Raw genomic sequence first — 11,665 nt, forward strand, 5'->3', positions numbered from 1 at the left:
TGTTATATACTGCAACTTATCCTCATTATTATGAGATAATTAGCATAGGAATTATACTTCTTGTGATATTATGGTCAAGATACGTCTTTAGTAGAATAATAATGTTGAAAAAACAGTTTTTACTAATTCATTTCTGCGTAAAAAGTATTAAAAACACTTGGGGGATATTTCAACGTGTATCAACCCTGTATCTCAATAGTATGTTTACGATCGAGAGAAAAGATATCTCATTATTTTTTCGTTTAATCATTTAGACGGACAAAATGTTTCAAAGGAAAACACTATCAGTTCTTCCATTACTTTACATTTGTGACGTTATCTTATTGTGCCCCGTTCGATGTTAAGTAACATTGTGTGGTATATCAAACATTTATGTAATGATATAAGTATCATGCATAACAATATATTATCAAAACATTTCACTGTAAGGAAATATTTAAGAAGCCTAGGAAAGGAAATAATTGTTATTTCCTAAATGACTCTTGATTTCAATGTTGTTAAATTACAGTCAAATCAACATCTATACTATCATGGTACTACGCTTTATAAGCTTCGGAAGACACATGTTACTCGTATTAGATGAACATTTCTGCCTTCCTTTGATATTTGTTGTCCGTCTAAATGATAAAAAATATTAGCTTTAAATCCTTTAGTTTATTATGAAATTTGTAAAAATCATATATTCATATTCCATTACAGCATTTTTGATTTTTTTTGTGAGACTTCAAGGCTCGTTTATAGAAAAAAACCTGATGTAATGGGAATAAGTTCAAGACCCCTCTACATTTTTTTATTATATACATTCAACAACAAATAAATATTTTTATTATTTTTTTCATATTATTCCCAACAAGTGATTGGCCAGGAGTGCATCACGTGTCCACCGATATTTACTTGGAGCGCGTAATTTTTGTTGAAGGACTGGGTGTTTCTAAAAAAAGAATTATGACGTGTCACCAAACAACTCACCGTCCCGCTTCCGAAGCATTTGTTGTGGGTTTTTTTCAGATTGCTTACATTACTTTTTTGAAAATAATAAAACAATTATAGCCTTTCGTCCTCGGTCAATATATCATTTCTAGGGTTGATAAATCCAGGTATCGACCTCAGCCAAAGGCTATAATTGAATAATATTAAATGGTTAGTACAGTAAATATGTGTTTCCATGCAAACAGGTATATTTTACAACACATTTAAAAAAAAACAGTTCACAAATATACAATGGAACATAACTGTTACACCGAACATGTTTATATATTCTTACCAAGTATAACACTTCGTGTCAATATCGCTGGATAAAAACAAGTTAAAACTGTCTTAGTTAAAAGATATTTCTATTTTTTTTAATGTTAATACAGGATTTTGTATATAAAATTCATTGTATATATGGAGAAGAAAACAAGTAGTAAGCTTATGCAGCCATTCCGGATTGATCGTAGCCAATCTCCGAACGGTTAATCCTTGAAACCACCTCTTTGAAATCCGGGCTGCTACTAAGTTTGTGCATGGGACAAATGCAAAGGTTTACCGTTAGGGGATCGGCTTCGATCAGTTTACCGTTAGGGGATCGGCGTCGATCAGTTTACCGTTAGGGGATCGGCTTCGATCAGTTAACCGTTAGGGGATCGACTTCGATCAATCCGGAATGGCTAGACATGTATCAATTCTAATCCAGATGTATATTACAACACAAATATCTACGTATGTATTTTGGTCAGTCTTACCTTCAGACATTTCGAAAGCTCATCATAAACAATAACATGATAACATTATTAACATAGTACAGACATTTTGTTTGTTTAAGTTAATTAATGAAGTCCCGTCATTGTTTAATTATAATACGACTGTATCAATTCTTACCCACATGCACATTACAGCACAAATATCTACTTATGTGTTTTGACCAGACTTACCTTCAGCCATTTAGAAAGATAATCATAAAATAGCATTATACATTTATGTGTTAGTACAGCTCCACTGTATATTGTTTGTTTAAGTTAAGTAATGAAGTCTCATACATTTTTTATTATAATACCAAAATGACAGAGTGGGTCTATCGGTAATGTACCGAAGGTGACAAGTAAAAACTACGGACATTCAAGTCCTAGTAGTAATTATGGACAATAATTATCATACATTGTGTCCAGTTCGTGATATATCGGACGAATGACCAGGTAGTTGACGGATGGTCATCGCTGATGTCTATTTGACATGTGTGGTCCGTGACTGACCATGCACCACGCAATTACCATAACAACAAAAACACTGGTCACCGAGAGGGGCGGGACAACGACCTTCTGGCCTTGAGTCGACACTAACTGTGCTAATGTATGCCGACAGTGGGGGAGGACAGGGTCGCCATGTCGATAAAATGTAGCAGTCTATGTGTTGGCAATTGCCGAATATACATTGTAGAGGGAGTTAAAAATGTCTTAATCATGAAATATCTTTTGAAAATGAGGAAAATGGGTAATTTTTTATGTGGTTATGAAGTCTGAAATAGCGGTGTGCCTATCGTTAATTGGTATGTTCGATATACTTTTATGAAATGCATTTAGCCTCTTCTTTAGGTATCGGGTGGCCATGGAATGTAGTTTGAATACTAATATAATAGTAAATAATTAAATATACAACATCCTATCTAGATAATATTAGCAACTCTAAAAGCGTTTTACAGTATATAGATATACAATAAATACAGTTATCATATACATTAATCAATACAATTTTGAGGAATTCGCAGAAGCTGCCTTATCATGCGTTAAGTCTTTTATCACCTGACTAATATCTCCCTTTGAGTGTATGCCTGCGTGTGAGCTGGATATGTAATGTGTTCTGTTTGTAGTGGGACCGTGCTTCCAACGGCATCACTTATAGTGCAACCTCACTTGAATGCTACATCACAGTTACCGCAACATCCACCCCAGACCAATTTATACCCCACCTGGGTTGTTGGAGTTGGTTGGAGTTGTGTTGGCAGGAGAAAATCACTTTCACTGAATATGCATGCGCACGACGACTTGGGGGATCGAACCTCAGCCGCTTGCGTGAAAGGCCGGATTATTAACCACTCGTCCAATCCGCCCATAAATATCGTTATTTTTTGTAAAAACTGAGATTCCATAATGAGTAAAACTTGTTTATGACATTTACCTCGATTTATTAAATTTTAAAATCTTAAAACGGCACGACGTTTAAAGACAGAAGTAAACAGGAAGCATCCTTTTTCAGGAACACCACTGTCATTTGTATTTTTATCGTTCTCTATTTTGTAGAAAATTGTTAACCCATCGCCAGTCTTTTGTTCAATATAAATATATATATAGAAAAGTCTGTGTAAACTCTGTGAAACGTAAGGGAAATATCAATAACAATACAAATTAATACAATTTCTAAACATTTTCTTCAGGCTGGTAAGTATAAATTATGACATTTTTCTCGTCACACAACCAACTAGTGTTTCGATGTGACGTTTCGATGACTAGTACGGTATGTACTCTGTCACCTTCATCAGACAAACGACATGTGGAGCGCATACACACAAAGGTGTAATTTGTGTACGAGTTGTCCAAAGATCGATGTCGATCGGATACGCTGTAAGCGTATGTACAAAAGTTGTTATATATGTACTGAATTGTGAGGCTTCATGGCTGTTGCGATGCCATGACCACGATATATACTCTGGATGGTTTCGGATATACCTTTTATGCACGGGATGACCACTTGACCTTTGGTTTTGTTATTATCCTTGATTTGCCTTTTCTTGTTCTTCCCCTTCCTTTGATACTGTTTTTGTACCCGTTTTAGGGCCCATTCCGGATATGCAAATGGTTGCTTTGCCCTAACGTTGGACTAAAAGACTTTCACATATCTCTGACCAAGTATTAATCAAAGCGTATCTGAATCGAGTCATTTCGGTACATATATAACAACTATTGTACAAACGCTTACAGCGTATCCGAATCGACATCGATTTGTGGACAACTCGTACACATTTTACACCTTTGTGTGCATAGGCTTCACTGGTCATTTGTCTGATGAAGGTGACAGAGTACATACAGTACTAGTCGTCGAAACGTCTCATTAAAACACTTATTGGTTGTGTAACGAAAAAATAATAATAATACAAATGAATAAAAACATATCGAAATACCCAAAATTTAACAGTGTAAACATATCTGTTTTACAGTATTTACACTACGTTTGTTTAATTTGAAAGTGAATGCTTTTCATAATCATTAACCTTTAAGGTAGAAATACAGCCAATCAGAACAAAATATTTCAATAACGGAAAGAGCCGAGAGTTAATGAGCATAGTAATCACCAAGGAGACGAAATATTAACCAACCGAAAGAAAATCAAAAAATCAATAAATCTAACGGTAACAAGATATCATTAGAAATGATTCATTTTGTAGAAAAGTACTAAACATTTAAACTTTAGAAAACATGAATGAGAAAACAGTTTGATATGGCCTTAATCAAGATATTTTTCGCAAATAACAGATATTCCTTCATTGCTCGGAAATACATCTTGGTCTTGCCATCTGAATTCATGAGACCTCCGAATGAGTACGAAATTGAAACGTGTTTTGTTCCTAGGCATGCCGGCCTTCCAATTGAAGTACGTCATTAGCGACCCGTCGTCAAATCTCCAAACGCCTTCTTTCAAAGTGTCGTTGCCCTGGATGTATGCTCGCTTCACATTTGGACCTGTAACACATATGTACATTTAGACTAATGTATTCAGCAGGCTATTTATACGGCGATATATGGATGACAGTATATGCATGCAATATGGAACACTGTTGACACATTATATTAAGAGAATTTCATTTAGAATGTCACCATAACCGAATCGGACAACGTTTCCCATCGGCAATGGCTCGACCTTAATATCTACAATGAAAGCGAGATCTACCCAACATGTAACTTTTGTTTGCAGCAGAAGTTGGGCATGAGAAGGCACGTTGCTCAACATATGTATGACGATTGTCGTAGAACAGCAGGACAAAATACAAGAACAGAATCAAATCGATGGGGCAAATTAATATCAACTCCAAGAAAACGTTTAGAAATGGCAAATAGATTATTATGTAACAGGAAAGAGAATAGCGTGCTTCTACCGGGGATCGAACCCTCGATATCCAGGTTCTTAGTCGGACGCTCTAACACAAAGCTAGAAGGCGACCTTAACAATTAAGCCTACCACAATTGCATAGCTTACATGGAATATGAGTCTCCCCCTGTCTTTGTTTTAGCCTCAGGCTTCTTTGTGAAAACTACAGTGTCGATGAAATTATAATTTATTAATAATGTTTAAATTCAAAATTGAGGAGTTACATGTGTTCCGGGGCAGATGCGTTGGTTGATGGGAGGGAAAATATTAAGTCTTATAAATACTTTGTTGTGTAACGAATCGATCGAACGAGTGTTTCAAAGTCATAATCATGTTTACCTTCTTTTACACAACATATCATACTTGCTAATTTAATGAGTGCAAGCTTAAGATATATATTTTTAATCCATTGTTCTTTATCAATAGCGATATCATTACCATACGGTATATCTCCATAGTCTAACGGTGGTCTAATGAGAGAGAAACACTTTTATTTCCATAATATGTCAAAGGATCAATTTAATCTGATATTGCTTGGAGGATGTGAAGGGTTTTTAATCTTTGTGATAATGTGATCAATACTTGTATGCAGATTACGATTGAAGGAGAAGAATGGACATCAACCCTTTATCCGCAATCTCATTAAAAGCATATTTCCCATTACGCTTTGTTAACAAAGGAAAAGACTTTTTGTTGTAACACTTGTGCAGTAAACAAACTCATTGAAGACCTTGCTATGTTTGAATATGAATTTTATGTACAGAAAACATACCCATCAGGTCCTCGACAACCAATTGCTTCGTTGTGGAGTCAACCTTGACAAGATGACCACTACTTTTTGCACAAATGTCGATGCTCTCGTAAACGGAATAGTATCCCTTTGGATGGACCCAGTAGCACGTGCCAAGCTCTCGTACATACATGCGACTGTCAGATGTCTGGCAATCATCTACATAAAAAAAACACGCAACACAATGAAGATGTCTAATATTATACAGGATAATAATCTACAGAGATTGAGCGGTTTTTTTTCTGTGCGGTGTAATCGTGGTACTCACGCAAATAGCTGACATGCATATTTAACCTGAATCGCTAGCAAATGTCATATTCAAGTTTGTTTTTTCCTTAAGTCATTAGATTTATCGGAAACCGTGCATAGACACAACGGCACAATAACACCAATCACATACATGTATGTGTTGAGTTGACGGTGTACATAATGTTATTGATATCACACCTATACAAATTGTGATTCTTAATTGTTGGCACGACATAAATAGTTTTCTAAGATGCTATTTCAAAAGCAATATTCTTGTATTCAAAAGCTTGCGTTAATTTTAGCTTAACAAACGAATGTTCCTTCAATTCAAGTCAGTTTATTCCAAAAGCAGTAAGCCTTTAAGAGATTTACAATGTTATAACCTACCTGTGTTAACGCACATGGAATGTATTTTATACAAAATAACGGAGGCTGAGCAATGTGTAACAATTTCGCTCCTAGTCATAATTCGTACAGTTAATAATAATATACAACATTTGATATAGCGCTCTATCAAGCTAGAATAAGCCACTCTAACGCGCTTTACATTACATAGATATACAATTTATACAATCAATACAATTAGCATATATATTAATCAATCTAAAACGCTTTGCAGTACATAGATATACATTTTAAACAATCAATAGAATTAGCTTATACATTAATCAATACAATTTTGAGGAATTGGCCGACATAGTCAGGCGCTAACTACTAGTCCTATGCCACCTGGCTATTATATCCCGATGTGTGTATGCCCGTGTTTGTGCTGGAGATGTAATGTGTTCTGTTTGTAGTGGGTCCGTGCTTCCAACGGCATCATTTATAGTGTCACCTCACTTGAATGCTGCAGCACAGATACCGCAACACCCATCCCAGACCATTTTATACATCACCTGGGTTGTTGGAGATATGTAGACAGGAAAAAAACCGCTTTCCCTGAATATTCCACGCGTACGACGACTTCGGGGATCGAACCCCGGCCGCCTGCTTAGAAGGCCTGAGTATTTACCACTCGACCAATCCGCCCAATAATAAATGTACTATTCAATATTACACAATAATATTGCTAGTAGATGTCACGTCTTACCAACAGTATTTAGTTGTTTTACATCCCTTATATAATATGACTTAATGTATTTATTGATGCTATCATTATAGCGTGGGAATTTTAATAAAAAAGGAAATTCATCTTCAAGATCATATAATTAGTAGGTAACATTATACACAATATCGGTTTCTACTTTAAACGTTATTGTGTCTTTATTCAGATTATGGGAGGACACTATTATTTTTAAAATTTCCTGCATACAAATTTATTATTCTTACAAGTAAGTTTGAACAAAGATAATTGCTGTCAAAAGTTACAAACTTGTTGGTATCAAATACCATTCAATTCAACGCGTATCGTTTCGAGACAATCTTGGTGAATGACTTTTATGACAGGAGATATATCAATATTTATGTTTTATCCTTTCAATATGTAACCAAGATCTATTCTACAAACATATTGCAGCCTCCTAAAAACACATACACATACACTACACGCACGCATCTTGTACACAGGGGAGGCCGTCCTTATATGCCCATAGCTGTTGATAAGACGTTGAACAATACTAAACCAAACCAAACCAAATCTACTTAGATCATGTTTAACATTCATTAACCATGAACCACTATCTTTAAACGTATTACAATATTCCAATTTCTACTCAAGTTGGACTTGGACCAAATCTTTTCTGTTTCATTGCTTGTGCGTATGAATACATGTTTTCAGATTTTGCAAGAATTAATCTCATACATAGAGGATCTTACATGAGTGTCCATGTCATATTGAATTTATTACACATGTGCATCTATGTGATATAACACGAACCCTCAGGCGAGTGGCATATCTAATATTGAACGAGTGTAATGAATTCAATATAACATTGACAACGAATGTAAGATATTTTGTATTACATAGCATTATATCATTTGAAAAAAAAGACTTCAAACATAATAATTTGTTATAAGCTGACTCTAACGAGTTAAAAACCAAAGTACTCCGATTATAGTATTTTCGTTCCGCGCAGTGCAAAGTAGTTCCAAATGTTTTTATTTAACAATGAACAGTTTATGAATACGTATCAGGGTATTCCGAAAAGACGTAACCCGTTGATATTTGTTTTAGCCAGGGTTACCTACCAGATATATTTCAATCTACTCCGATGAAACTTGTACGGTTGTCGTCGTGAACCGACTGTTAACAATGAACACAGGCTAGTTTACCAAACATTTGATCGTTGGTGACCTAAATACTTTTCTGCATTTGACAAGTGATATCATGACGTGGTCCACATGTGGTTCAGGAAAAGCTTACCATTCTGAAGCACTCCGTGTCACTTACATAGTTTAAGCGTCTGCGAGACCAGCTGTTCTAATTTACAAACGTCCAGGTGACGAGAAAGAACGTCTGAGGAACGTTTTTGACTAAGTGTTTGTGGGGATGTATGGAGCATGCCATTTTGCTTTGATAACTTCTCCATTTAATATACAAATCTGTCTGTATTGAATCATATTGCCTAGGCTGACATTTTTGTTTAATATTGTGGTAACTATTTAACTGTCAAATTCGGAGACTACTCTACCGGCTATTTTTAGTAATGCACCTACAAATTCTTACCATGATCGGTTTCATAATTACTCCATTCTGACCCGCCTACATGTGTTGGTCCTGTCGCGGTCCGAGACAACATCACACACACGTGGTCGTCTATTCTTACGGCTAACGTAGAACATAAAGGGTTTCTCGAGCACGATCTGGTACATTGTAGTTCCATTTCTGCGGTGAAAGTTCCAAGAATGCTTTGAACATGATTTAAAGCACGAGTGCTGGTTCTCATACTAAAGTACGGTCTGTTATGTACAGTGTGAATATAGCACGCTGTCACGTAAAACAACGCCAGCAGTTTACGATTTTGTCTATCTTGATAAAGCATCTTGGTATTCTAGTTGTTTTGAAAAGAAACTGGAACATGGAAACATTAATTATTTTTTTCGTCTGTTTATCAATGTTAAACAGCTGGAAAGCTTGATAAGGCATTACTTAAGTACATCTAGGAAATTCAAATTGCACATACGTCTCTATTTCTCTGCCAATGTCACATGTGTGTGCGGAGTTCTCTTTCGAACCACACACTGTGATTGAAATGCATTATATGTGTCTCACCGATTCGGTCGATAAATCGACTCATTAATACAAGGAACTGTTGTACTTCAAACAGTTAATCACATGTCTTGGATATTTAACATTAATTGTTTTTCTTAATGATATACACAGGCTGTTAGAGTGTACTTTCACCAGTACATCTATATTTGATACTTACAATTTGTCAATGCCCGCTGGTAGTGTCTTTCTTTTAGCTTTCAACAGGGCTGTTTGCATAAACGTTTTTTGAAAACGTACGCATCCCGCAATGCAGACTGCGTATATGTTTCGATTGCTTACAAATATTTTTTCTAAGCAAACAAATTTCGTTTTAGACACGAGAGAAAGATAGTAGCCTCACACAGGCGTCGCTTTGTTAAATTTAGCTATAAAAAACATATATATATATATATGTATATCCTTTTTTTATTATTAATATACGCGGATGGCATGGTGTTATAGACTGAACCCGATGTTTTGCGAGAATTGCTCCACTCTCTTTTAAATTACTTTGTAAATATATATAATATGACTGTAAATACTTACTAAATTCAATTTTGAGTTTTTTATTTTTCAAAGCCCGTTAACAATCTACAATGTAAGTCAGTATTGGCACTTTGGTGTTGATGTATAAAAAAAGTGGAAAATGAAAGTAAATAAAAACACATATAGAGCAGCTAATACATGTTATTAAAATAAGATTTATACAATAATCCGAATTTTTATGTTAATGACCGTAGCGACTAAACAACGATGATCTGACCACACGGGCTCTTTGTAAATGATTTACTTGCCGAAATATACACAATTGAAGTTCCAATCTAATCCGCCTTGCTACTTCCAGTCGCCATTTTGTAAATAGGACCTAATCTCGAGCTGATGCGCGTTTGAAAGAGTCAGTATTGCAAAGTTTCTAAACGATCATGCCCAGAACATACTCTCTAAGGATGATGTTTTTGATAAATTTAATATCAATTGTTTACTATATTTCTTTTCTGTATCCCTTTCATTAATTCATAAAAAACAAATAGATTTTTCCCCGTCAAACTCTTTTCTTTCAAATGTTTAAACACATATTTTTGGAAATAATGTTCTAGTTTCGAGATTATGATCAAACGTCGTCTGCTTCGCAAACATTCAAGAACATAATATTTACAATGTATTGATATTGTTTTTGTTAACTCATTTATTCTTTTAAACACTTTAATTAATAAATATCAAGATTTTGTGACATCATGTATTGAAAAATTACATTTTTTGACGTAACCGGAAGCGCACGTGATACGAGAACGTGACCCGGGAAATAACTCACAACAAAATCAGGACAGTAATAAAAAAAACAGACGTTTATCGAACATTAACAGATTTAAACCGTATGTATTGAGACACTGATGTGCTAGAATACAACACAAGGTAATACTCATTTAATCCATTGCTATCACATCAAGTACTAACTGACATTTATGCGAAAATATCAGCATTAAATGTTTGCGATCGCGCAGACCTACTTTCGTTTTACAGTTGCATACATGTACATGTCGGCATCAACAGTATACCTTAACTTGTGTCCTTCGTCGTGTCGAAGATTATACATAGGCGCATTGGCGAGGAAAAGTTGAATATATGTCATAGTTAACATAAGCTCCCAGTATTTCGACAAACATATATATATATATATATATATATATATATATATATATGTAACTAGGAGCACTGGTTTTGTAGCCGTTAATATTAAAAGACGTTTTTAGTATTGATGCTGCTAGTGACGCCAGTGATGTATTTTTCGCTTACCTTAAAGCGTCGTTATCCAAAGAGAAGAACAGTACGAATTGAAAAGTGTGAATTGCATACAGCTCGTGTCAAAAGTCAAAAACGTTCCTCACACAATATATAGTCTCGGTATGGCTACGAATGCGTTCCGGGTCAGGTAATAGAGCATCAAATGTATTAAATTCAAATATAGCATCACTTCACGATAATCATAGATTCATATGGGTACTTAAAATAACATTCATACAGTGCATGCACGCTGAAATTAACAAATCATTTGTTTAAAATTACAAGTCATCATTTCCATGAAATTACCCCAATAAATAAGATCTTTATGTCAAAATAAACTTCAGGTTCGGTTTAGCATTGTTTAATGTATGTCCTATCAACAGCTATACATGACCATTTAAGGACGGCCTCCCCCATTTGCGAGATGCATGGGTGTGGTGGGTGTGTGCATAATTAATTTGTGGTTTGTGAGTCTGTGGTATGTTCATGTTTGTCTCCTTGTGATAGCGCAGAACTGATGCTGACTTTATAGTGAA

Source organism: Mizuhopecten yessoensis, unplaced genomic scaffold, assembly GCF_002113885.1.
Source record: "Mizuhopecten yessoensis strain PY_sf001 unplaced genomic scaffold, ASM211388v2 scaffold3961, whole genome shotgun sequence".
In the NCBI taxonomy this organism is placed as follows: Eukaryota; Metazoa; Mollusca; class Bivalvia; order Pectinida; family Pectinidae; genus Mizuhopecten; species Mizuhopecten yessoensis.